The sequence below is a fragment of the Sus scrofa genome, chromosome 4, assembly GCF_054392235.1.
Source record: "Sus scrofa isolate SSC_HxYL_T2T_F1_AM1 chromosome 4, Sscrofa_HxYL_maternal_Yorkshire_Landrace_v2.0, whole genome shotgun sequence".
NCBI lineage: Eukaryota > Metazoa > Chordata > Mammalia > Artiodactyla > Suidae > Sus > Sus scrofa.
The window spans coordinates 112,666,490-112,693,765 of record NC_139386.1 but is presented as its reverse complement, the minus strand read 5'-3'; the positions used below and the strand labels follow the sequence as shown (position 1 = coordinate 112,693,765).

Below are 27,276 nucleotides of genomic sequence, written 5' to 3'. Positions count from 1 at the left end.
CCTTATAACCCTCGGGCCGGAGCATGCGCACAGGAGGCGGAGTCGGCCCTCCCGGCCGCCGCCCCCTCCCCCCTACTCTTACACGGGAACCGCGACTCGCGCCTCCACGAGCTCTCAGGCGCGCGCCCGCTAGCTCGCTCGCGCTCGCCGGCGCCCCCTCTTCGCCACGTGACCGGTGGCCCGGTAAGACCCGCGCGCCGCGCCCCCGCTATGCGGCGGGGATGGCGTCGCCCTGCTCCGTGGCGGGATGTGCTCCTCTGCAGTATTCGCTCCCCCGCGGGACTCGCCCCTCGGACTGGCCGTCAGAGGACCTCGGGGTGACCTCCTCGCTTCTGGGACCCCACCGTAGATCTCAGCCTCAGTCTCGGGCGGAGAAAAGGGGAAAACCGCCCAGGACGGATGGGGCGCGCCCCAGGGCCTGACTCAGGTGTGGGGGGCGAGCGGCGCGCGGAGGAGCCGGGAAGTGACTGGAAGTGGAGGAGCGGGCGGGGCTTGAAGGGACGCGGGTGCTCCTCGGACCCGGGAAGAGGCCGGGGACCAGCAGTTAAGAGCGCGGCTTGTGGCTTCGCTGCTTGAGTTCAGGGACCTCGGGGAAGTCACTCAAACACTCAGGGCCTGTTTCCTGCTCTAAAATGGCAACACTAATAGAAGCGACCTCATAAGGGCTTTTGGTGGTTTTCATGAGAAGTTTCTTACTACAGAGCCGGGTCTGTAGCATTTGCTGAATGGTGGGTGTCAAACGCAGAAGTCGGGAGAGAAGAGCAGGTCTGAGGGTGGGGACGCTAGAAACAGGAAGGTCTGTGTGTGGGGAACGTGGGGAAATGAGAATGCAGAGAGGCCAAATTTGTAATGAACGCTGAAGGATTGGGACAAATACAGCTAAGAATTCTTTAGAGTCGATTATGTATGTGCTTAGCAGTTCACCTGAGTTAACCGCCCAACCCAGTGTTGTAGTTGAAGTGATCAAATTAACTGATCGTGGAGTGCCTCTGATGTCCGAGACTTGAGAAATACCCAAAATCTTTGTAAGGCCCCACGCTTATAAATTTCTGGGGAGGTGAAGGGAGGCAGGTAGAAATCTACCAGCAGTTGATGAGCACAGGCCTGCCTCTGCCGCCTCTCCTCCCCTCCTCCCCACTTAATTCTCTCCGCTGCTCGGTAAGGTTGGCCTTAAGCTTTTTGTTTTGCAAATGAAGAACCTAGATTGTGATGGAGTGGGGGTTGAGGGAAAGGTCTAAAAACTCCTCCTGTGTGCTTTCTTTCTCTCACCCACTCTGCTTCTGTTTCACACAACAAAAGTTTTCAGTGGCAGTTCAGGACAATTAGAATAGCCAGATATGCTTATAAGCAATGATTGCTTTTTACCTTTAATAAATACAGAGAAGGAAGGCACTTCAGGTCCTTAGGGTAGCCAGGACTTGGGAAAGCAGTGCTTCAGGGTATCAGGGAAGTAGTAGCATTCAGGGTAAGTGGTAGGAGAGTTGAGTTAGACAAACTAGGACTGGTTCACGTGTGAACCTAACTAATGGAATGTAGTGGGAAGTGGTAGAAGTAGATGATTCCCAGCAAATAGCAAAAGAAGGCTTTGGAGGGGCTTAGTGTGATAGGTTCACAATATGGACCCAGGATTAGATCTGAATTCCAGCTTTGATACTTGGCAGTTCCTCTAGCTCTTTGTCCTTAAGCAAATCATTAAGCCTCCCTCATTCTCTGTAAAACAAGGATAGTACCTTCCTCATAGGGTTGTTATGATAATAAAATTAGTATTTACTTTAGTGTCTGGCATATAGTAAGCACCTAATAATAGTATAACCATAAATGTTTAACCCTTAAAGCCCCTCCCTTGGGGAGGAGGGGAGGGGAGGCGGCAGAGGCAGCCCCTCCCCAGTGTATCCACAGGGTCATACTTGGTGTTGTAATTTTGTATTACTTTTCTTGAAGATATCCACCAAAATTATGTATACCTTAAGCCTCACAAAATCTAGATCTGTCCCTAGTAGGAACTCTAGTGTTGTGAAAAGAATATAGACTTTGGAGGAGTTCCCGTCGTGGCGCAGTGGTTAACGAATCCGACTAGGAACCATGAGGTTTCGGGTTCGATCCCTTGCTTTGGGTTAAGGATCCGGCGTTGCCGTGAGCTGTGGTGTAGGTCGCAGACCCGGCTCAGATCCCTTGTTGCTGTGTGTGGCTCTGGCGTAGGCTGGCAGCTACAACTCCAATTCCACCCCTAGCCTGGGAACCTCCATATGCCGTGGGAAGCGGCCCTAGAGGAGACAAAAAAAAAAAAAAAAAAAAAAGAATATAGACTTTGGAATCAGAAGGATTGTTCCTATAACTTATCCCTGTTACTTTGAGCAATTACTTCACTGACTTATCCTGGGCCTGTTTTCTTACCAGGTGCACTGATAATATCTACCAGCCTGAGCTGTTGTGACAGTCAAATAAGATAGTATTTGCAAAAGTGATTGGTAAAACTTGAAAAGCACTCAACAAATGTTTATGAATATTATAATTTGTCCATAAATGTATAAGAGGCAAAGATCAAAAGCACCTCCAAGGTTCTTAGCTGAAAAAGTGGGATGAGGTGGAGTGGGGTGAGGTGGTAAAAATGATGAAATAATACAGGTAAAATTCTACTTTTTTGCCAGCTTTTCTTCCTGATTAATCCATGAAGCACTGAAGGAGTAAACTAAAAAAGCACAAGATCAGAAATTTAGAGCTGAGAGGAGGTTGAAGATCATCTAGCATAAGCCCCCACATGTCACCGAAAGGGAAATTAAGGCCCAGGGACGCTGAAACACTTTTCTGTGACCAGCCATCTAATAAATGGCATGATCAGAAGAACTAGATCTCCAGTCTCCAGGTTCTTACTGTCCCAAGCAATCTTTAGGATAAAAGCATTTTGTCACAGAGTCTTTCAAAATCAGAGAAGGCTCAAGTGGCTTTTGGCTTTACCACGAAATTACCCACACACACTTTTCTTTCCTAAAGGTTAATAGACTGTTTGCAGCTTGTTAATAAATGAACAAAACTTCTGAAGATTTTGAAATTTCTGAGTTATAACTTCAGAGATTAATAATGGGATGAGAAATGCAAATACAAAATTTGGAAGTTCATAACAACTAGTTACTATTCAAGCTGAGAAAGTTACTCAACCTCTTTATCTGGAAAAGGAGAATAATAAAATTACAGTGTATTTTCTCTGGAATTCCACTGCATACTTCACTCACATTCCCTCATTTCTGTAAGTAAAAAATAGAAAGGTACTGTTATCCCCATTTCACTAATACCAAACAAAGCAGGAAAGTATTCTTTTAAAACAACACTTAGAGGAGTTAATACCAAACAAAGCAGGAAAATATTCTTTTTGTTTGTTTGTTTGTTTGTTTTGTTTTGTTTTTGTCTTTTTGCCATTTCTTGAACCGCTCCTGCGGCATATGGAGGTTCCCGGGCTAGGGGTCTAATCGGAGCTGTAGCCGCCAGCCTACGCCAGAGACACAGCAACGCTGGATCCGAGCCGCGTCTGCGACCTACACCACAGCTCACGGCAATGCCGGCTCCTTGACCCACTGAGCAAGGGCAGGGATCGAACCCGCAACCTCATGGTTCCTAGTCGGATTCGTTAACCACTGCGCCACAACGGGAACTCCAGGAAAGTATTCTTTTAAAACAACACTTAGGAGTTCCCATCGTGGGTCAGTGGTTAACGAATCCGACTAGGAACCATGAAGTTGCGGGTTCAATCCCTGGCCTTGTTTAGCGGGTTAAGGATCCGGCGTTGCTGTGAGCTGTGGTGTAGGTTGCAGACGCGGCTCGGATCCCGAGTTGCTGTGGCACCCGAGTTGCTGTGGCTGTGCCGTAGGCTGGTGGCTAAAGCTCCGATTCAACCCCTAGCCTGGGAACCTCTATATGCCGCAGGAGCGGCCCTAGAAAAGACAAAAAGGCAAAAATAATAATAAATAGAAATGGTCATTAGTAACTATTAATAATAGGAGACTGATCCATAGACTTTGAAGGCCGTCTTGACTTAGGAAGAGCATGTTCTAGGTTCCTTCTACCCATGGTAGAGCTAAACAATCATTGCAAAAACTGTTGGCCATGAAAGTTGCTCTTGAAACTAGTTTCAGGAGAAACTACCCTCTACTTACCTGAATCTGGGATGGTTGTGAGCCTTTGGGCAGCTAAATTGGGGGTGGAGATTTGGGGCCATCTTTTTCAACAACTTAAGATCAAAGAAGTTCTGGGTGTCCTTGGCACCTGCATTCAACATTGTGAGATTTTTTCAGTGTGAGAACTTGGACCTCATGGCCCTCATGCAGCATCAGCAGAAGGCAGTTCACACTCCTAAACAGCTGTACCTCAAACTGGTGTGACTCAGGAGAGAAGTCTGTGCAGTGAAAAAAGCCTCTTAGATCATAATGACTAGCTTTATGTATCCAGCTGCCTGGGGAGCCAGGTCTGGGTGTTCTAACTGGACCTTGATACTGCTGCACTGGTGTACAGGATGAGGCTTAAAGCACAGAAATCAATCTGTGTTGAGCTTTCAGAAGCCTGAATTTGCCACAGTGCCCTGCACCATATAGTACCTGTGACACCTGTACCCAGGTGAGGTCCAGGGGCTACCAATCCCACCCACTTCTGAGCCATGCATTAATAGAGTAAAGCCTTTCCCCATCGCCCTTCCTTTTGCTTGAATCCTGAGTTCAGATGTTAAGCCTATTGTATTTTATCCCGATAGGATTGTTTTTTGTGGTCATAGAATAAAGCCATAACCTTTGGGTAAAGTGTAAGTAAAAGTTTCCCTAAATAAGGCACATTTTCTCATCATCCATCATTCATAGAAGAGAATTCCCACAGGAGAACTTGGAACATGGAACAGGTAAGGTGGCTCTTCTGGATTTACCTTCTTAGGATTTGGACCTAGAGGAGTTATGAATGTTGAGGGCCCTCCTCACTGGTTGGGGGAAAACAGGCTCCGCCAGAGAGCTGCCTTACTGGGTTTTCCTGGAGATCCAAAAATAAAGGTAAATATCCATGTTGTGTAAGTCTGCTAATTGCTGCATCACTCTACTTATCCCTGAACTTCAGTCAAGTTTAATTTAAATGAAAGATTCAAACTAAGTGAAAAGCCTCAAGGGTGAGATAGTAAAGAGTGGCGAGCAGTATGGGGAAAGGGAGTTCTCTTCCTCTAGGTATCCAGGTTCACGTGTTTTAAATGAAGCACTTCCCCGAGTAGCACTAACAGTCCAAGTTTGCTTGGCATTGCTACATAATACATTATTTAGTAATTCAAAAGAAAACAGAATTCTTTAAATTCCTAACACTTTATTTTTAATCAGTATAAAGTGGGGAAAAAAATGACAAAATTATGTGGGGGTTAGAAAGTGAGGAATGGATAGGCAATGGGAAGTAGGGTGAACAAAGATTGCAGCAGGCTAGTCTGTTCCAGCTTGGTCTCTGCTGCAGTATTTAAGAAGCAGGCAAAACGGGGAGTGCTCCTTCCCAGCCCCTAGTCCTCCCCATGGTGTCAGTGGTGATTTATGAAAGCTCTCCAAGGAAAAGTTTAGTCTCAGAACAAGGGTCTTAGTAACAAAATTTGGCAGTCCCCTCCCTATAAGGAGATTCTTCTTCCACTATGACCTTTGGCAGGTCAGGACTCAAGTTTAAGATACTTGATTGCCTTACAACTTCACCCCCAGTTTTCTCCTCTCCCAGGCCCAAGGTTCCGTTTGGGTCACCATAGCCACAGTAACTGAAATGGCCCACTTCATCCTTTGCAGTGCACAGCCTTCAGTCCCAAGCTCCAACTGCTTATAGACAAGTTATTTTCTCTCTAGTGTCTCAAACTCGGTCTCAGGCTGAGGGCTTTAACTTTACCCTGCTTTGGGAAGAGCCCTCTTCTAGATGTTGACCACCTGTAATCTAGGAGCAAAAAAGAAACTGGAGTATCATAGAGGAGTATTCTTTGTTCTGTGTTACCTGCCTTCAGGATAGCTGGTCTACTCACTGTCCCAAAGCCAGAAGTATAGTAACTCTTAGCAAGTTCAGAATATACCACTCTACTGCAGCCGTTGTTTTCACCATTCATTCCCTCGTTGTTTTGTGTATGCTTGCCATAGCCACATCAGCAGGAACCAGAATCTGGAGCAGTTACATGCCAACAAGAGGCACAAAGTCGTAAATTGCAAATAGGCAACACACATCAGAGTAGCCATCTATGTAGAAGACTAGGTATGCTTTTCATGTTCCATCAGGCCAAAACGAGCTAGGTAGTGGGGATTTTGTTTCCAATGAAGAGATAAGTTAATCTTGAAACCTTTCAACTTCATATGCATGCCCTGCGGTTCACTGGACATCCCATTGACTAATCCAGGTGAGACGCCTGAGACACATCCCATCTATGCTTTAACCATAACATCGGAACATGTAATTCAAGCTATGTTGACCAAGCCTACTTATAGAATCCAGTGTTCTCTTGTGGTGCAGTGGGTTAAGGATCCAGTGTTGTTACTGCAGCAGTTTGAGTTGCTGCTGTGGCACAGGTTTGATCCCTGGCCCTGGAACTTCCACGTGTCATGAGCATGGCAAAAAAAAAAAGAGAGAGAATCCAGTGGGATGAGTGAGGTATGCACTCCAGAACTTACTGAGGGAGTTCCTTTTTGTTGCAACCAAGCCCTTTTACAAAGACCTTCCACCAGGAATCTAGGGAAATCTCATCCCACCCCCCCAAATTTACAGATGTGTTACTAAGCTATTCTTAATCATGAAGTGGGTAATTCTTAGCTTATAATTACTATAAGGTTGAGATGTAAACTTAAGTCTACTTAACTCTAGCTTGTGCTCCTAAATGCTGGACTGTTTTCATTTATCTAAAATTCTGAGGGACTGATGGGGTTGAGGAGCATAAGAGGTAGGAAATACAGGACTGTTTCATAGTCCCAATTCTGAGCCTCTGTATATGCTGTTTCTTCATAGAAAGCACTTCCTCCGTGTACCAGATAAGCTGTATATTTAGTAACACTGAGGTGAAAGAGAAGCAGATAGACTAACAAGGGAGTAGTTTTAATAAATCTATTATATAATCCCAACCTCTTCATAATCCAATTTAGCTTCCCCACTAATTAATGTGAATTCATAAGGTTTCATAATTACTAATCATATTTACTAACCAGGTTCTTTCTACAAAACTATTGTTCACATTTTAATAAATTGCTTAGGAAACCCACCTCCAAATCCAAGTTAAATATAATATGTTTCATTTCCTATTTCTTTCTGGGGGCACATAATTATTTTGGAAGAAGCTTTGGCTTGGATAATTGAATTCCATATCTTGCCCTACTTCCTCTGGAAGATCTCTCTCTTAAAACATTGCCTATTCATCAGCCTTGCCAATTCAAGAGAAGAGCTTCTCTAGGTTTGTGAATTCCCTGAAGTTTTAAGGACCCCAAGTAAAAATGGATGCTTTTTGTACTTTAAAATGCAGGCATTCCAAACTTCTAATGAGTTATCCACTATAAAGAATGCAAAGTCATAACTATAATTAAGAAAATAAAAACCATCACAAAAGAAAGAATTCGGAGTTCCCGTTGTGGTGCAGTGGAAAAAAATCCACTAGGAACCATGAGGTTTCCGGTTCGATCACTGGCCTCACTTAGTAGGTTGAGGATCTGGCGTTGCCGTTAGCTGTGGTGTAGGTTGCAGACTTGGCTCAGATCTGGCGTTTCTGTGGCTGTGGCGTAGGTTGACAGCTGTAGCTCCTATTAGACCCTTAGCCTGGGACCCTCCATATGCCCTGGGTGTGGCCCTAAAAAGACCAAATAAGTCTGAAAAAAACAAAAAGAATGCAAAAGTCATGTAATTCAGAAATTATCATGAGTACTGGATAGCATATATACCTTTTGTGACCTGCCTTATACATTTTCCATATAGAAAGCTTTTCCTCAGGTCAGTAAAGCAAATTAAGCTTCTCCTTTATTTTCTTCTGCCACACCCACTGCATGTGGAAGTTCCCAGGCCAGGGATCAAACCTGTACCAGCAGGGACCTATGCCACTGCAGTGACAACACCAGATCCTTAACCTGCTGCATCACAAGAGAACTCCATCCTTTATTTTCACATGAGGAGAGAAAGCTGGGGAGAGGGAAGGAAAGGGTATATTTTAAGGTAGATTAAAAAGGCCTAGGAGTTCCTGTCATGGCTCAGTGGTTAACGAACCTGACTAGCATCCATGAGGACATGAGTTCGATCCCTGGCCTCGTTTAGTGGGTTAGGGATCCAGCATTGCCGTGAGCTGTGGTGTAGGTCAAAGATGTGGTTCAGATCCCGAGTTGCTGTGGCTCTGACATAGGCCGGCAGCTGTAGCTTCAACCCCTAGCCTGGTAACCTCCAGGCCCTAAGAAGACCAGAAAATTAAAAAAAAAGGCCTAGCCAAAAAAAAAAGTTCCCGCTGTGGCACAGCTGGTTAAGGACCCACCATTGTATGTGCAGGGGTGCAGGTTTGATCCTTGGCCCAAAGCAGTGGGTTAAGAAACCAGGATTGCTGCAGCTGTGGCGTAGATCACAGTGGTAGCTCGGACTTGATCCCTGGCCCAAGAACTTCCATATGCAGGGTATGGCCAAAATAAAGTCTATGCCCCAGGGATTTTCTAGCTATGTATAGAGAGGCATTTAAATCATGTGTGTTCGTTGTGACTGTCAACTTGGAAGGTTAACCTTTCTAGAACAATCTGTACTAGAAATTAGGACTTCCTCTTAGCATTTTTGCTTACTCCTTTTCAAAGAGATTCCAAGATGGTTTTAACTCATAGAAGAGTATTTTCTGGTGTTCCCGTCGTGGCGCAATGGTTAACGAATCCGACTAGGAACCATGAGTTTGCGGGTTCGGTCCCTGCCCTTGCTCAGTGGGTTAACGATCCGGCGTTGTCGTGAGCTGTGGTGTAGGTTGCAGACGCGGTTCGGATCCTGCGTTGCTGTGGCTCTGGCGTAGGCCGGTGGCTACAGGTCCGATTCGACCCCTAGCCTGGGAACCTCCATATGCCGCGGGAGCAGCCCAAGAAATGGCAAAAAGACAAAAAAAAAAAAAGAATATTTTCTGCTTCTCTGTACAGTTCCTTTTATACCTCCTCCCTTTGTCTTTTAGACTGGAAATCATCAAAAAGTAAAGGTGTTCAGAAATAGAGGCAAGCATAGATGAAGCCTAAAGACATTCGCAGGCATCCAGATCTCTAGGCAGCCTTCCTCCTGGTATTTTCTCCTTATCTGGAGAAAAAAAAAAAAATTACTCTATAAGCCCACATTCAAGGGCCTGACTTCCCTGGGAATTTTTATTCCTATATTCAAAGTAATGTGGAGTTTGAGTCAGTTAAGTTTTATGACACTAGAATTGTTGAAAAGCAATAAATTATTACTGTGTAATTTCTGCTTATTTTAAATATCAGTGATCTGTTTTAAACTTGTTTGGAAAAGAATAGGCTGTGAACTTTTCTCAACCTTTGATGCAGGACTCCAGCTGAACTAGCAAAGGACATTGCTTCAAAGAAACTACTAATTTTTTTTTTCATTAACAATTTAACTTTCTATCTTTTCTCCTTCAGAATGTATCACTATAAACATCTTACAGACAGGGTCCCTTCTCTTGGTATCATGCAGACTGCTTTATATAGACCTACGAATACAACCAGTACAAATTGGTTGATTATTCCAAGGTGGTGTCAGCATAGTAATGATGATGGACAATAGCGATCAGCATTGATACAGCACAGCCTTTGTGCCAGACAGTGTCATGAGCATTTTGGGTAGAGTCGATTAACTTTTATCTGGTTGTCTATTTTTCTGGTAAAACACTGAAAGTCTTTGCTTGGAGTTCCTGTCATGGCTCAGTGGTTGACGAACCCAACTGGGATTCATGAGAATGTGGGTTTGATCCCTGGCCTCCTTTAGTGGGTTAAGGATCCAGCATTTTGCTGTGAGCTGTGGTGTAGGTCGAAGACACGGCTCGGATCCTGCATTGCTGTGGCTGTGGTGTAGGCCGGCAGCTGCAGCTCCAGTTTGACCCCTAGCCTGGGAACCTCCTTATGCTGCGGGTGAGGCCCTAAGAAGACCAAAAACAAAGTCTGTGCTCCAGTCAGTTCCAAAGTTCAGCCTCACCTCCCCAACAGGAATAACCAGAATTTCAGTTGTCTTCTCTTTATTATTTTGACTGCAACAAACTGTTATTTTTAGATCCATGCTTGCCCCCAAGAGTTGGTCTGAGTACACAACTGGCAGTTGCTTTATTTATCGTAGAGTATAAAGCAACAAACAAGCCTTAAGTAACTTTGTGCTTGGTGTGAACACCTGATTAGCTTCACTGAAGAAAGAGATGCAATAAAAATGTTGAAGTTTGTTTGCTCTACCTTTCATCATTTTTCAGAAAAATATTGCTCAGAACTAGCTTCCTCAGCAAATATATATATATATATATTCTTATCCTTTATAATGTAATACGGAGTAATGGATTGGTTTAGTTTAGAATCTAACAAATAGTTCTTTCCTCCGATTCGGATTTTTTTTTTAATCTTTTTAGGGCCATACCTGCTGCATATGAAGGTTCCCAGGCTAGGGGTCAAATCGGAGCTGTAGCCCCTGGCCTACGCCACAGGCATAGCAAGGCCAGATCCAAGCTGCATCCTCGACCTACAGGACAGCTCATGGCAATGCTGGATCATTAACGCACTGAGCGAGGTCAGGGCTCAAACCTTCGTCCTCATGGATACTAGTTAGGTTCGTTTTGCACTGAGCCACCACAGGAACTCCTCCAGTCAGATTTTATTTCTAAAAAAGCCATTTAGTTGCATGCAATTATGAAATTTCACTATTTAGCAGTGAGAGGAAGTTGCTAAAACTTCCATTAGACAAGCTTGGGACCTGATTTTTTTTTTTTTTTTTTCTCTTTTTCTTTTTGGCCATATAGCATGTGGAAGTTCCAAGGCCAGGGATCAAGCCTGAGCTACCGCAACAACCTGAGCTGCTACAGTGACTGCCACATCCTTAACCTGCTGAGCCACAAGGGAACTCCAGGACCTGACTTTTTAAGAAAGAGTGCATGTTCTTCTAGATTACTAGAGGTGTTTTGCCACTGAGTAGTAATTGTTCAGTAGAATTAGAGGATGGAGCACAAGCTGGCTTTGTTTACTTAGGAAGATTGAAAGCACTTGCCTAGAACCAATTATAAAAAATGTTCTATCAGTCAAAGCACTTTCTCTGGCTATAACACACTATTGCTATTTCTGAAGGCATTTATAGAAAGTTTGCTACAGTTTTGGCACATTTATTTTTAACACACCACTGCTGTAAAATGGATTCCACAAAGCGTTAGTAATTCCAGTACATATTTAAGACGTTCATTCGTTTTACTTAATTCATCCATTTATTCATTTATGCCTTCATTCCATGATAATTGGATACCTACTATGTAGAGTATGATTGCTATAATTATTTTTTAAAAGTTACTGATTTCTGTACATGGGGCAAAATTTTAGAAGTGCAAAGGAATGTACAGCAAAAAAGAAATCTTATACCCCAGTTCCCCAGCCATTCACCTCACCTCCCCGGAATCAACTAATATTACCAGTTGCATTTTTACGTTACTTTTATATTCTTCTAGAACTATTCTATGTATATATAAGTATATACATGGATTTGTGTGTGTGCGTATAATGGTAGTGTATTATATATACTATTCTGCTCCTCTCTTTTTTTTTCACTTAACAGTGTTGTAGTTTTAAAATAAGATTTATTGCTCTTTGGGTACATTAGATTACATCATAGCCAACATTTTAGAGGGAAAAAAAGATGCTCCAGAAAAGACTCTGAAATGATTTCCTTAAAGACAATAGACAGTGTTTGTTACAGAATCAAAAAGTTAGTTACCACAGGGAGTTCCTGTTGTGGCTCAGCAGTTAGCGAACACAGCTAGCATCCATGAGGTTGTGGGTTTGATCCCTGGCCTTGCTCAGTGGGTTAAGGGTCCGGCATTGCCATGGGCTGTGGTGAGGTTGCAGATGCAGCTCAGATCTGGCATTGCTATGGCATAGGCTGGCAGCTGCAGCTCTGATTCTGCAGTTCCCTGGTGTCACAGCAAGTCAAGGATCCATGGTTGTGACTGCTGTGGCTAGGGTTGCTGCTATGGTACCAGTCCAACCCCTGGCCCTGGGAACTTCCGTGGCTGCACTTGTACACACACACACACATAAATACATATATACATTCTTTTTTTATATTCTTTTCCATCATGGTCTGTTTATTAGTGATTTTTGATCTTGAAAAAAACTGAGTTTTGTGGTGTATATGCAATAGAATATTACACAGCCATTAAAGAATGAAATCTTTCTTTTACCAACAGCCTAGATACCCAGAGGGTGTTATGCTAAATGAAATACATTAAACAGAAAAAGTTAGATACCATATGATTTCACTTGTATGTGGAATCTAAAAAACAAAACAAATGATAAACATAACAAAACAGAAACAGAGAGAGCAAACAGGTAGTTACCAGAGGGAAGGAGAGAAATAGATGAGGGAGATTGAAAGGTACAAACTTCCAGTTGCAAAATAAAAACAAGTCACAGGGATGGAATGTATAGAGTGGGGAATACCGTCAATAATGTGATATATTTGTATGGTGACAGATGGTAACTAGATTTATCATGGTGATCATTTTAAAATGTATGGAGGAGGAGTTCCTGTTGTGGCTCAGTGGTTAACGAATCCGACCAGGAACCATGAGGTTGCGGGTTCGAAGGTTCGATCCCTGGCCTCACTCAGTGGGTTAAGGATCCAGCGTTGCCGTGAACTGTGGTGTAGGTCGAAGACCTACATTGCTGTGGCTCTGGGGTAGGCTGGCAGCTACAGCTCCCATTAGACCCCTAGCTTGGGAACCTCCATATGCCACGGGAGTGGCCCCAGAAAAGGCAAAAAAGACAAAAAAGATTAAAGAAAAAAAATGTATGGAGGAGTTCCCTTCCTGGCGCAGTGGAAACGAATCTGACTGGGAACCATGAGGTGGCAGGTTCGATCCCTGGCCTCACTCAGTGGGTTAAGGATCTGTCGTTGCCGTTGCCGTGAGCTGTGGTGTAGGCCAGCAGTTGTAGCTCCGATTAGACCCCTAGCCCGGGAACCTCCATATGCTGAGGGTGCAGCCCTGAAAAGACAAAAAAAAACATGGAAATATTGAAACCCTATGTAGTGTAATAGGTACTAACATGATGTTGTAGGTCAATTATATTTCAAAAAGAAACTCATAGAAAAAGATCAGATTTGTGGTTGCCAGAGGATGGGGAGTTGGGGGAAACGTGGAATTAGATAAGGGCAGTCAAATGGTGCAAGCTTCCAATTATAATTGAAATAAGTACTAGGGGTGTAATGTACAAAATGGTAAATATAATTATATTTGAGAATTGTGAGGAGAGTAAAAGTTCTCATTTCAAGAAAAAAAAATTTTTACGCAAAGCAACAGTCATCAAAACCGGGATGGTACTGGCACAAAAACAGAAATACAGATCAGTGGAACAGGATAGAAGGCCCAGAATTAAACCCACACACCTACAGTCAACTAATCTGTGACAAAGGAGGCAAGAATACATAATGGAGAAACGACAGTCCTTTCAATAAGTGGTGCTGGGAAAACTGGACAGCCACATGGAAAAAAATGAAATTAGAACACTCCCTAACACCATAGACAAAAATAAACTCCAAATGGATTAAAGACCTAGATATAAGACCAGACACTGTAAAACTCTTAGAGGAAAACATAGGGCAAACACTCTCTGACATAAATGATAGCAACATCTCAGATCCACCTCTTAAGAGTAATGACAGTAAAAACAAAAATAAACAAATGGGACCTAATCAAACTTAAAAGTTTCTGCACAGCAAAGGAAACCCTAAACAAAATGAAAAGACAACCCACAGAATGGGAGAAAATCTTTGCAAATGAATCGACTGACAAGGGATTTATCTCCAAAATTTATAAACACCTCCTACAGCTCAATACCAAAAAAAACAAACAACCCCATCAAAAAATGGGCAGAAGATCTAAACAGACAATTCTCCAAAGAAGACAAGCAGATGACCAAAAAAACACATGAAAAGATGTTCAACATCACTCATCATTAGAGAAATGCAAATCAAAACCACTTGGAGGTACCACCTTACACCAGCCAGAATGGCCAGCATCAAAAAAGTCTACAAACAGTAAGTGCTGGAGAGGATGTAGAGAAAAAGAAACCCTAGTACACTGTTGGTGGGATTGTAAACTGGTGCAAGCACTGTGGAAAGCAGTGTGGAGATTCCTCAGAAAACTAAAAATAGAACTACCATTTGATCCAGCAATCCCATTCCTGGGCATTTATCCAGAGAAACTATGTCTCGAAAAGACACATGTACTCTAGTGTTCATTGCAGCACTGTATACAATAGCCAAGACATGGAAACAACCTAAATGCCCATTGACAGAGGAGTGGATCAAGAAGAGGTGGTATATATACACAATGGACTATTACTCAGCCATTAAAAGGAACGAAATACCGGCATTTTTAACAACATGGATGGACCTAGAAATTATCATACTAAGTGAAGTCAGCCATACAATGAGACACCAACATCAAATGCTATCACTTACATGTGGAATCTGAAAAAAGGACACAGTGAACTTTGCAGAACATATTCTGACTCACAGACTTTGAAAAACTTAGTTTCCAAAGGGGATAGGTTGGCGGATGGGGGGATGCGCTGGGGGTTTGGGATGGAAATGCTATAAAGTTGGGTTGTGATGATCAAAAAAAAATTTTTTTTTCTCTTGAATTTTGTATCTATATATGATAGATGTTCATTAAACTTATTAAGGGTAACCATTCATGATGTATTTAAATCAAATGGTTATGCTGTACACCCTAAACTTACACAGTGCTGTATGTCAATTGTATCTCAATAAAACTGGAAGAAAAAATAAAAAATAAAATAGGAGTTAAAAAACAAACCTGAATCTCCCTGAATCTGCAGGGCATCTTCTAAAATCTACACATGAAAAATAATGGGAGTTCCCGTCGTGGCGCAGTGGTTGACGAATCCGACTAGGAACCATGAGTTTGCGGGTTCGGTCCCTGCCCTTGCTCAGTGGGTTAAGGATCCGGCGTTGCCGTGAGCTGTGGTATAGGTTGCAGACGCGGCTCGGATCCAGCGTTGCTGTGGCTCTGGTGTAGACTGGTGGCTACAGCTCCAATTCGACCCCTAGCCTGGGAACCTCCATATGCCGCAGGAGCGGCCCAAGAAATAGCAAAAAGACAAAAAAAAAAAAAAAGAAAAGAAAAGAAAAGAAAAAGAAAAAGAAAGAAAAATAATGAATCATTTGAGGAGATCTCAAAAAGAAAATTGGTGAACAAGCAGGCAAATGGGCAAAGGAATGGAATAGACATTTAGACAAAAAAAAGAAACACAGGAGTTCCCATTGTGGCTCAGTGGGTTACAAACCCAACTATTATTCCTGGTCTCACCAAGTGTGTTAAGGATCTGGCATTGCCAGGAGTCATGGTGTAGGTCGCAGACGTGGTTGGGATCCCGCTTGCTGTGGCTCTTATTTGACCCCCAGCCCGGGAACTACCATATGCCACAGGTGCGGCCCTAGAAAGAAAAAAAAGAAAAAAGAAATACAAATGATCAAATACAGAGAAGTGTTCAGAAATAATCACACATGCATATTGACAAGGTTTCTCTAAACTATAAAGCCCAGGACCTTAAGAGTTTTTCACATAGCATATTGGCAAAGATTTATTTAAATCATAAATCCAGTTTTGTAATTCTCAAGAGTGTCTGGAAACTATCACTCTTATACATTGCTAGTAGGAGTAATTCTAGTTATGAGAATTTATCCAGAGGAAATAATTAGGTATGCTTGTACAAGTTTGTTCAGTGCTGTGTTATTTATAATAAAGACTATATATAACCTAGATGTTTAACAATAACAGGTGAGTTAAACTGGTCTTTCTAAATTTGTAATTATGGTATTACAAGTGCAGCTGTGAAAATCAATCATGCTTTAGGAAAAAATGGGGTTTATGGTGTACTATTAAAGAATGCAGGTTTCAAAACACCAAAGGACAAAGTCATCACACTTTTTTTTTGGCAGCACCTTCAGCATGTGGAAATTCTCAAGCCAGGGATCAAACCTGTGCTACAGTAATTAGCTGAGCCACTGCAATGACAACACCAGATCCTTAACCTGTTACACCACAAGGGAACTCCTACCACACTTTTTACTTTTTAAGTAAGTATGCATAAAAGTGTGGGCAAAAAAGTCATTTTAGAAAATTATAATTCCAAATGCTTATCCCTTAGAGTTCCCACTGTGGCACAGTGGGTTAAGGATCAGGCACTGCTGCAGCTGTGGCTTGTGCCACAGATTTAAAAAAAAGAGAATGCTTATCCCTCAGTGGTGGGATTATAGGGTGGTATTTATTTTCTTTATATCTTTATTTGGATATTTTTTATAATTTTAGTGTTGCCATGACTACCTGAAGGAAAAAAGGAATACTTTCTATATAGTTACTTTATTTTAGGCATCTGTAGTAAGTGATTTTTTTTTTTTTAACTAGAGAAGACTGAGCATTTCGTATACAACAAAAAGGATGACAAAGAGGAGAGTTTGCGTGTGTCAGATGAAGTCGTACTGGTTAGTCAAGCTAGAGGATGAATTAGAAATAATTCAGGAGTTCCCGTCGTGGTGCAGTGGTTAACGAATCCGACTAGGAACCATGAGGTTGAGGGTTTGGTCCCTGCCCTTGCTCAGTGGGTTAACGATCCGGCGTTGCCGTGAGCTGTGGTGTAGGTTGCAGACACGGCTCGGATCCCGCGTTGCTGTGGCTCTGGCGTAGGCCGGTGGCTACAGCTCCGATTGGACCCCTAGCCTGGGAACCTCCATATGCCGCGTGAGCGGCCCAAGAAATAGCAACAACAACAACAAAAAGACAAAAGATAAAAAAAAAAAAAAAAAGAAATAATTCAATTCCCTTTATTTTATAGATGCAAAAAATAAAGTTTGGACTTATCCAAGGGCCTATAAGGGTTTTCCTCTGTTATCTCCCCATAAATAATGGATTTTTTTTTTCTGCCTTAATTTACCTGGGGAGGTACACACAATATGAAAAGGCAAAAACCTGGCCCTCAGTAGGTCTGGTCTACCTAACGGGTCGGGTGGTACTTACCTGGACCTCCATGAGTTAGTCTCTGCTGTGTCTTCCAGAGAAAAGAGAATAGATCGTCCTCTGGCTGATACAAACAAGAGAGGACAGCAGCTGTATGTGACCTTGTATTCTGACATGGTTCTGGCATCTGGACAGAATCTTTTTGGTAGCCTGTGCTTTGTCACTTTCTAGAAATACAGCAGTTAGGCACCTGGGCTCAGGACTTAACCACTCCACAAGATTCCAGACCTCCTTGAAGGTAGGAGAAAGGAGTCCCAGTGCTCTCAGCATTTGGTTATCATTCTCAGGTGGGCTTTAGTGTCCAGTTAATGAGCAGGCATCGTGCCAGGAAGAGATACTTGAACTTAGATCTCAAAGGGTATGTTCTCTGAAGCTGAAATCATAAACCGGAACATCTGATGTGTGTCTCATACACAATGAAGGAGGGAGGACTGCTGACGGAAATGTCACAAGCAGCTGCTTTTAGCACTTGGCTCTCACCAATGAAGCTTTCCCCTCGGCCACTACACCCCACCCTTTTCCTGCATGAAAGCAATTTAAGGCTCTTCTCATTCTGCACGCGGGGAAACAGGCTGTTAATATAAATCTGTTAAATCAGTCTAGTTCATGGCTGGTTGATGTGCCTGGTGGGTCATGAGAGTGACTGTCTCAGTTACTGTTTTGAATCAGGAAAGAGAGACAATCACATGTCCTGCCCTGAAAGGTAAGGAATATGGCCTGTGGTTCTAATTAATCTATTCGCTAAACAATGTCCTCCGAACATTGTTTAAATCACTTTGCTCTTCTACCATTTCTTCAACTATATACTAAAGCATGTAATCCTGAGGAACTTCATGGTGGGGTTGCGAAGAGGTATTTCTTCCTCTTTCCCTCAGTGTTCCAATGCTAAATCCTCTGTATCCCTTGGATTTAAGTTGAAACTTCAATTTCTTGAGGAGAGCTCCCCTGATCCTAAGGTTCAAGACCAGGGAGTCTCCCAGTTCATCACATCATAGCACCTAGTACTTCCCTTTTTGCAGCCTGTGTCATGCTTATGATAATAGTTGTTTGGTGTCTATCTTTCCTATTAGATTATAAAATTCCCTTACAGTAGGAATTATATCTGTCTTTTGCACCTGAATCTGCACTAAGCATTGTGCTCTGGGCATATTTGGTGCCTGAGAAACACTTATTGAATGATTGATGAATTACATCATTTGAGAGTCCTTTGTGAAAATCAGTGTTGACCTCTGTGTGCTTTCCTGATCATGCAGGTAATATTAAGAATAGGTGGTGAATTGGAGCCAAATAGACAGCTGCTTATCATTCAGTTCCCCCTGCCTGACTACTGCTTGCCTTTTCATACCACTCTAATCTAGATTTTTATCAACTCCTTAAGCAGTCATTTTTAGGACGATTTCAGTCTGTGTTCATTTTTAAGTGAAACTAAAACTCCAAACTGGCTTTTAAGAGTTGAGTGTTGTGTTTTCCTAGTATTTCAGTCGATTTAAAGAATCATTAGGCTCCCAAAGAAAGATTTCATGTGGTCTAATTACATTTGAGAATGAGTTTGCCAACCTCAAATACATTCTTATCCAAAATACCATCTTAGTGTTACTGAAATATTAAATCGAACTTGAGTATCTATCTCTATCCAGAAACTTTTCAGAGTAGATTCATAGTTGAAACAAGGAAAATAAGCTTTCTATGCAATTTACTAATTCAATAATTACTAGCGAACACTCTTTAAGTCAGACACTATTCTAGATATTTGGGGATATCAGTAAATAAAACAGATTCTTGTCCTCACGGAAATAGTGATAGGACTTCTGTGGTATAGACAGCAGTCACCATGCAGTCCTTGGCTCCTCTGCTTTTCCCAGCCTTCCTTCAGTGAGATTGCGATCAAGTGAGGGAGTACTGCTGGCTGGCGGCCTGAAGGAAGTCTTGTGTCATTTTCAGGCTGAGGAAGTTAAAAGCCGATGTGCCACCCCTAACCCTTTTGCCCCCCTCACAGTGACCCTGGAAGTTACACGTTCCACATGGGACAGCCGCAAGACGGCAGATCCCACGTCATCTCGGTTCCTTGAGTGAAGCTGTGGAGAAGAGCAACCCGACCTTCACCACACGCCAGCCTGTGCTAGCTGTAGGGCAGATGTGCGGTACATATTTTAGTTGGGTAAGTCACTAAGAATTCAGGGTTTGATTGCTGGGACAGCCAGCATTCACTACCCTGAGTGATACAACTCCTGCTGTTTACTTAACACCTTTTATGTGCTAGTACACACCACTAGGCTGTTTGTACCAATGATTTATTGTTCTTAACACCCTAATAATCATTTTCCTTGCCAAAAAGGGGGGGGGGCAATTTTAATACTCCTCCCAAACTACTATATTCATTCTCATCAAATCTGCTCCTTAAAAAAAAAAAAGTAGTGCTAAGATTGATACAAGCCTTGAAATTAATTAATTAATTAATTAATTTTTATTTTTGGCCAAACCTGTAGCACGTGGGGGCTCCTGGGCCAGGGATTGAACCCTTGCCACAGCAGCCACCTGGGTTGCAGCAGTGACAACGCCAGATCCTTAACCTGGCTGTGCCACAAAGGAACTCCAAGCCTTGAAATTTTGGAGCAAAAAAATGATTTTAGGCTTATTCTAGAGGACTGAATTTGGATAAGTCTTTATCCCTATTTTATGGCTGGCCGAGTAGGTTATTTAATCTACCTTTTTTTTCTACAGTTAAAACTTGATGGTAATATTTTGCTCCTAATGTCAGAAGGTTATGGTGACCAAAATGCGTTAACTCTATAAACAATGAAGCGTTTACTATGTGACCATTCTCATGAAATATAAGACACTGCCAATTGTAGGGCACACCATAACTTCATGTATTACCAAGAAAGAAAATAATGCTATGAGTTAATTTATGGTACAATGCTTTCTTTTCACTCAGCCCATATTAAAGGGCTTATTTAGGTTGATTTGAACACTGATTTTTACTGTATATCACACTTGTGCGTTAATAAAGGGGAAATGGAGTTCTCGCTGTGGCGCAGTGGGTTAATGGTCCCAGCTTGTGTCTGTGGAGGTGTCAGTTGGAGCCTCGGTCCAGCACAGTGAATTAAGGATCTGGCATTGCTGCAGCTGTGGTGTAGGTCACAACTCCGGCTCAGATTTGATCCCTAGGCTAGGAACTTTCACATGTCCCCAGGGTAGCTGAAAATAAAGGGGAGGGAGCGGAAATTCAGTTATATTAGGCTAAAATGGTTTTATATTGAGTCTGTCTTCTGAATCACTTTTCAGCTCTGAGTCATTGATGTCTGTATTTTTCAATCTGGTGTCACCCTCTGTGCCATCAAGAGCACTGGCGAAGAATGTTCTCCAAGTGCGGCTCCACCATTTTTCTCTGAGATTTTCTTTCAAGCTTCTGACATCCATTCTGAAAGTTTTGATGCTGTTCTTTCTGATCTTACTAGAAAGTGTCAATGGGAGGTTTTCAGGCAACAACTAGGATTCATATTTCTTGCATAAATGGTGGTTAAATGGTGTTTTTTTTTTCTGTTTGCTTTTGACTGAAATGTCCTTGGGTTTAGGTTGTCCAGTCATGCCATTGGGAATAACAACCAAGTTTGCAGATGAGCAAACTATAGCAACAACACTGAAAGCACTGAGCAGTGAAAACAACTGAAAAAGACCATCAATTGTCTCTATTTCAGAGATGTTAAAATGTGAAAATAGATGTTTCTTGGAAGAGATAAAATATTCGTTTTTTTAATTTGTTTGTTTGTTTGTTTGTTTTTTACAAATAAGGATATATAATAATAAGGCCCCAAGAAGCTCAGCTACCCAGGAGCTCACGTCATTCTTTGATCTCTGTCCCATTGTTAACACTACAGTCCAAGACACAATCTTAAATCTAGGACAGTGTGATAAGCGTAGGAGACAGAGAACTGGCTTTGGTGTCTGAAGACCTGAGTCTGATCTCAGCCCTGTAGTTTTTCAGATGTGCTACTTTGGGGGTCAAGTCATTATTCCTTGGGGGAAATACCTAATTCAGAAGGTTTTAAGGGGGATTTAATGTATGCAAAACAATTTTTTCTATTTTTCCAGCCATGCCCATGACATGTGGATGTTCCCAGGCAAGGGATCAAACCCTTGTCACAGCGGCAAACAGAGCTTCTACAGCAACACCGGATCTTTAATCCACTGAGCCAGCAGGGAACTCCAGAAGCACTTTAATTTAGATGCAGAAGGAAAAGAACTAACATTTGCAGGGTACCAGGAACTGTGTAGGGAACTTTGCTTGCATTATCACATTTGATCCGATATAAAGGCTAAGGCATACAGTGTCTTGATCATCTTGCTAACTTAGTCCACTTAATGCTGTATTATTTTTGCCTAAAATGCCCCTTTCATTTCCTCATTTCATGCCTTAAAAATCACCTGTGCTAATGTTTGGATTGCAAACAAGTTGATGACTATGAGCCAGTCACAGAGCTACAGCATCTTACTTGCTCTTACCTTGTAGCCAGAAACATTTGAAATAAGAAACCCTTGGGCTACAGTGTGCTGCCTTCTCTGTGACTCTGGTGCCAAAACTAGCCCCTGAGGACCATGCAGAACATTCTTACCTATAGTTAAAATCCAAAATGAATTCAAGATTCAGGTGTTGGAGTTCCCGTTGTGTCTCAGCAGGTTAAGAACCCGACTAGTAATAAGCAATGAAATCCTGCTGTATGGCACTGGGAACTATATCTAGTCACTTATCATGGAGCATGATGGAGGATAATGTGAGAAAAAGAATGTATACATGTATGTGTGACTGGGTCACTTTGCTGTACAGTAGAAAATTGACAGAACACTGTAAACCAACTATAGTGGAAAAAATAAAAGTCATTTAAAAAAAAAAAAAAAGAACCTGACTAGTATCCATGAGGCTGTGGGTTCCATCCCTGGCCAGCCCAGTGGGTTAAGGATTCGGCATGGCAGTGAGCTGTGGCATAGGTCACAGATGCGGCTCAGGTCTCGTGTTGCTGTGGCTGTGGTGTAGGCCGGCAGCTGCAGCTCCAATTTGACTCCTAGCCTGGGAAGTTCCATATGCCACAGGTCCAAACATAAAAAGAAAAAGAAAAAGAAAAAAAATCTCAAAGTGTTAATCTAAGCAAGCATTAGTCAATGTGAACATACTCAGGTATGCACAAAGCTGGCATCCAAAAAACCTGTAGAGGAGTTCCCGTCGTGGCTCAGTGGTTAACGAATCCAGCTAGGAACCATGAGTTTGCGGGTTTGATCCCTGGCTTCGCTCAGTGGGTTAAGGATCTGGCATTGCCGTGAGCTGTGGTGTAGGTTGCAGACTCGACTCGGATCCCATGTTGCTGTGACTGTGGCGTAGGCCGGTGGCCACAGCTCCGATTGGACCCCTAGCATGGGAACCTCCATATGCCATGAGAGTAGCTCAAGAAATGGCAAAAAGACAAAAAACAAAACAAAACAAAACCCAGTAGAAACCAGAGGTCCTACTGAAAAGAGTGTAGTTTGGGGGCTGTAATTCAATTCATAGGAGAAGTTACCAGCAAGAATCTAGTTCTGCAGAATAGAAATATAAGGCAGGAACCTGCTTAAACTTGATTGCCTTTGAGACTAAATCTTTGAACTAGTGATCTAGTCTCCTCATGTTCTTCTAGCATAAAAATTTGAGTCTTTGAATTGGAATGAAGCTTAAACTCCAAGTTAGGGTTATAGATTCAAGCTGAAAGCCTAGAGTGTTATGAGATTAAGAGCTAAGCACATGATTACACCAGGTATATGACATGCTATCTTGAAAAAATTTGGAGGGCTGCTGTGTAGCACTGGGGACTATGTCTAGTCACTTATGATGGAGCATGATAATGTGAGAAAAAAGAACGTATACATGTATGTGTCACTGGGTCACCATGCTATACAGAACACTGTAAACCAGCTATAATGGAAAAAAAAATCATTATATATATTAAAAAAAAAAATTTGGAGGGGAGGCTGCACCATGGCATGCAGCAGTTCCCAGACCAGGGGTCAGAGAACAACACTGTCTTGAAATATTAATAGGCAGGGATGAGGTGGCGTGGGGTAGGGTTTAAAGCAATAAACTTTATTATATTTCAGATGTCCACAGGATAACTTTGTAAAGCCTCAGAGGAGCAAAACCCCACAAAAAATAGGGGTCTTGCAGACCCATCTCAAGGCCACCGTCTTTTTTTTTTTTCTTTTTTAATGGCTGCATGCCCAGCATATAGAAATTCCAGGCTGGGGACTGAGTTGAAACCATAGCCACAAGCTGGAGCACAGCTGTGGCAATGCCGGATCCTTTTTAACCCATTGCACTAGGCCGAGGACTGAACCCACACCTCCGCAGTGAGCCAAACCACTGCAGATTCTTAACCCCCTGCACCACAGTGGGAACTCCAAGGCCTTCTCTAACACAGTGTGGTAATGTTTAATTTATTACTCGGTGTAACACTCATATTATTTTCTGAGTAGTTGATGTGTATTCACATTGACTGTCTTAGGATTTGAAGCTGGAGGGCAGCAATAGCTACTTACTTTTAAAAATATTCTACATGTACAATACCTAGCATCATGTTATGTAGTACGAAGACAACTTGTTAATGTCACTCTTTCCTATTTGAATCTGGCAGAAGTTATTATCTTGCATGATCTCTCTAAAGGTGAGAACCCAGATTACTTTTTTGCCACTCAGCACATAATTTTCCGAGAACCCAGCACTCCAGAAAATCTATCGTATTTGCAGAACTGTTGCAAAATCTGACAGTCCTCTTTACTTCACTGGAATGCCCTTGTAATTGCCAAATGTTGCCTTGCCTCAGGGAAATTCTTGGCCAGACCTATGGATTGCCAGCCCTTGCAGCTGTTGACCTTTGAAGTCCAATTCTCCTATAACATGAAATGAAGCAGCATTGCTTAGTGGTCTAATAAGAACAGGCTCTGAGCTAGTTGCCATCAAAGGTACAAATATATAATCACTGCCCTCAAGTACTTTATATAAAAACAAGCATGAATATTTAAATAGTGTGACGATAACTGACAGTAATTGTAGAAGGGAGAGCAAAGGCAATGAATGATACAGGAAAAATGCATTTACTGGCTGATGAGACGTCATTTCTAACCCTTGTATCTAGAAAGCCAGTATGCCAGTTGGAGCGCCTCATGTCCTATTTTCCTTCATGTCACTATTTTGAGGTGCACTTTTAGAAAAGATATAGTGTCCTTGTCCCATACACATCTTCCCTGTACCTTGGACCATATCCTGGATTTTAGGTCTCATCTCTTGACCTGAGGTTACTCAATGGCAACCCATTGGGATTCCTGCCTTGGGAAAGGTCCACCTGTCTTTACTACTAATGCTACAGTTTAGAGCCTATACTCTCATTGATTTTACATTTTCTAGACCTATGAACTTTGAACTGGTACCAGGCCACAAAGATATATTTATTCATGTTGTCACAAGACTTACTTTCTTCCCCTAGGATGTTGGGCCAGACTATATATGATTTCTGCTCATCCTCATCATTCTGCCTGGAATATAATTTTCCTGGAAGAGCCTTTTCTTCTGAGATGAAGAGACCGTCAAAAGCAGTGCCGTAGCCACTGCCTCCTATTCCTTCACCTCATTTTCCCTGTTCCTGCCTTAATCCTCTCTCCCTTGGTGACTTCGTCTCTATGAGAATGAATGTTATCCCATTCCAAGTCTTCAATCAATGTGTTCTAAAAGGAGAGAGAGCCTAAGAGTATGAGTCAACTTTATTCCTGGTACTGAACCCTGTTTGTTCTCTTGTTAGTTGCCCTGAGGAACAGGGAAGGGAAATGCAGCTTCAATTTCTCACTTCAATTTTTCTATTTCTCTTTCCCTTTCATAAAAGGGAAGTAAATGGCAGTCAACATGTTTCATTAATTTAAAAGAGATCCACTTAAAAGAAAGTGATGATGCACTGAGCTCCTGTTATATGCACATTATGAAGCATTTATTTTATGGTGCTTAACATGTTATAACAGAGACTTTATTAACCTTGGTATTGGCTTTGTAGAATCAGACTACCCCCAGGAGATCAGTGGGCATCTGCCTGGTGGCCTGATAGGTGAAAATGCTCTACTTCGACTTTTCCAGGTGACTTTCTGTCCTCACCTTATATTTCAGTGATGTAGGTGCACATGTGCCTCCCTTAGAATATATCCTCTGGGAAGAGTCTTGTTTTCTTCTCTCTCTCTCTCTCTCTTTTTTTTTTTTTTTGTCTTTTTAGAACTGCATCCACAGCATATGGAGGTTCCTAGGCTAGGGGTCAAATCAGAGCTGTAGCAGCTGCCGGCCTACACCACAGCCACAGCAACGCTAGATCCTTAACCCACTGAGCGAAGTCAGGAATCAAACCTGCGTCCTCACGGATGCTAGTCAAATTCGTTTCCGCTGCGCCACGATGGGAACTCCGAGAGTCTTTGTTTTCTTATTCACCTTTGTTTCCCGCCACTTCATCCTGTCGCACATCCCCATCACACAGGCCAGTGCTCAATAAATGTTGAATCAATCAGTCACGTAAACCTTGCCAAAGTGGTCTCCTGTCACTCCTCCCTGGCTTGCTGGAAATCCTTCAACTCTGTGGGCTGGCTCTCTAAGTGTTAAAACGTAATAACAACAACAACAATAATAGGGGTTACCTGTGGCAATGCCTGTGAGAGCCAATGACGAAGAGGGAGAAAGGGTGAATTTTGCTGGAAGCACAGTTGTCCAGACCCTACTCCAAACAGCCCCAGGGAAGAGCTCTGAGGAGTTACACCCAGAGGGAGCCGCTGGAGAACACCCATGTTCAACAACCGTATCTATGACATTCAGCACTCAGCAGACAGCCTCCGAGGGACCCTGCTCCCTGTCTCACACTGCGAGTGAGGAAAGGAAGCTCTCTCCCTGGGCCCAGCCTGTAAACTTGAGCGCTTGCTTTCCTGACATGAGGATTGCTGAGACTGAGCAGATGCAATAGGAATGCCTGCGCTCTTCTCTGACTGCCTATTTTGGCCATCTCCCTGTTTTAGTCTCCACAGTGGAGGGGTCAGAGGCTTGAGCCAAGCCAAAGGATACAGGGGAAAGATCTGGAATATACCTCAAGGAGCAGGGCCAATTAAGACAAAGGGGAGTGTACAGAGAGGAATGTTCAGAAAACAAATTTCTTGCAAGAATCTGGAGTCATAAAGGGGCCATGTCTTCGACTCGGTTGACCCCAGGACACTGCTGGGAGCTTCATTTCAGTGTATGATTGTTGGGGAAGGATGGGAGATGGTAAATCATGGTATTTTGAGTTGGGTGAACTTGATAGTCTAGTCCCCTGGTTGACCTTCAGTTAAGGCAATCAGTAACTATGGCTTGACTTCCCCTCATCCACCCTATCCCTCTCCTAGCACCATCTAGAAAGCTCTCTAGGGAGAGACTGTCGGTATTCTGGAGTCTATCCAGTGTCCTGTGTTTATGCACCAGGAGCTCTGGGTTTACCTGAGATTCTTTCCATCCTGCAGAACTAGGAACAGTAGGCCTCGAAAAGCCTTCCCAATGTGGCAGCCCAGTAGTGCTGGAAAAATATTGCTCTGGCAGGACCCTCTTCCTTTTCCTTGCACCCTGAAGATATGAAAACTGCTCACCCTGCAAGAGAAGAGAGGAAGGGAGTTCCTGTCGTGGCGCAGCGGTTAACGAATCCGACTAGGAACCATGAGGTTGCGGGTTCGGTCCCTGGCCTTGCTCAGTGGGTTAAGGATCCGGCGTTGCCGTGAGCTGTGATGTAGGTTGCAGACGCAGCTCGGATCCAGCGTTGCTGTAGCTCTGGCATAGGCTGGCGGCTACAGCTCTGATTAGATCCCTAGCCTGGGAACCTCCATATGCTGTGGGAGTGGCCCAAGAAATAATAAAAAACTAAACAAAACAAAACAAAAAAAAAAAAAAGAGAGAGGAGAGGAGTTTGTCCACACTGTTCTTCCCTGTGATCTGTTTTCACGGCTGCAGATAGGCAGTGAGGCATCCATTC

At 42.9% G+C, this 27,276-nt stretch overlaps 1 long non-coding RNA gene across 8 annotated transcripts; it reads left to right on the top strand.

The window, feature by feature from the left end:
• The first annotated feature begins 23 nt into the window (after positions 1–23).
• LOC146404193 (uncharacterized) lies at positions 24–25,000 on the top strand. 8 transcript variants are annotated; one of them, XR_014844533.1, is made up of 3 exons: positions 24–183; positions 19,233–19,394; positions 24,742–24,872. It is a non-coding gene; the product is annotated as an uncharacterized LOC146404193 (long non-coding RNA). The 8 variants fall into 8 exon arrangements; XR_014844537.1 differs by lacking the exons at positions 19,233–19,394; positions 24,742–24,872 and adding exons at positions 2,649–3,306; positions 3,653–7,555 and having other exon boundaries at positions 75–183; XR_014844535.1 differs by lacking the exons at positions 19,233–19,394; positions 24,742–24,872 and adding exons at positions 2,649–3,306; positions 3,653–7,555 and having other exon boundaries at positions 75–427.
• The last annotated feature ends 2,276 nt before the right edge of the window (positions 25,001–27,276 follow it).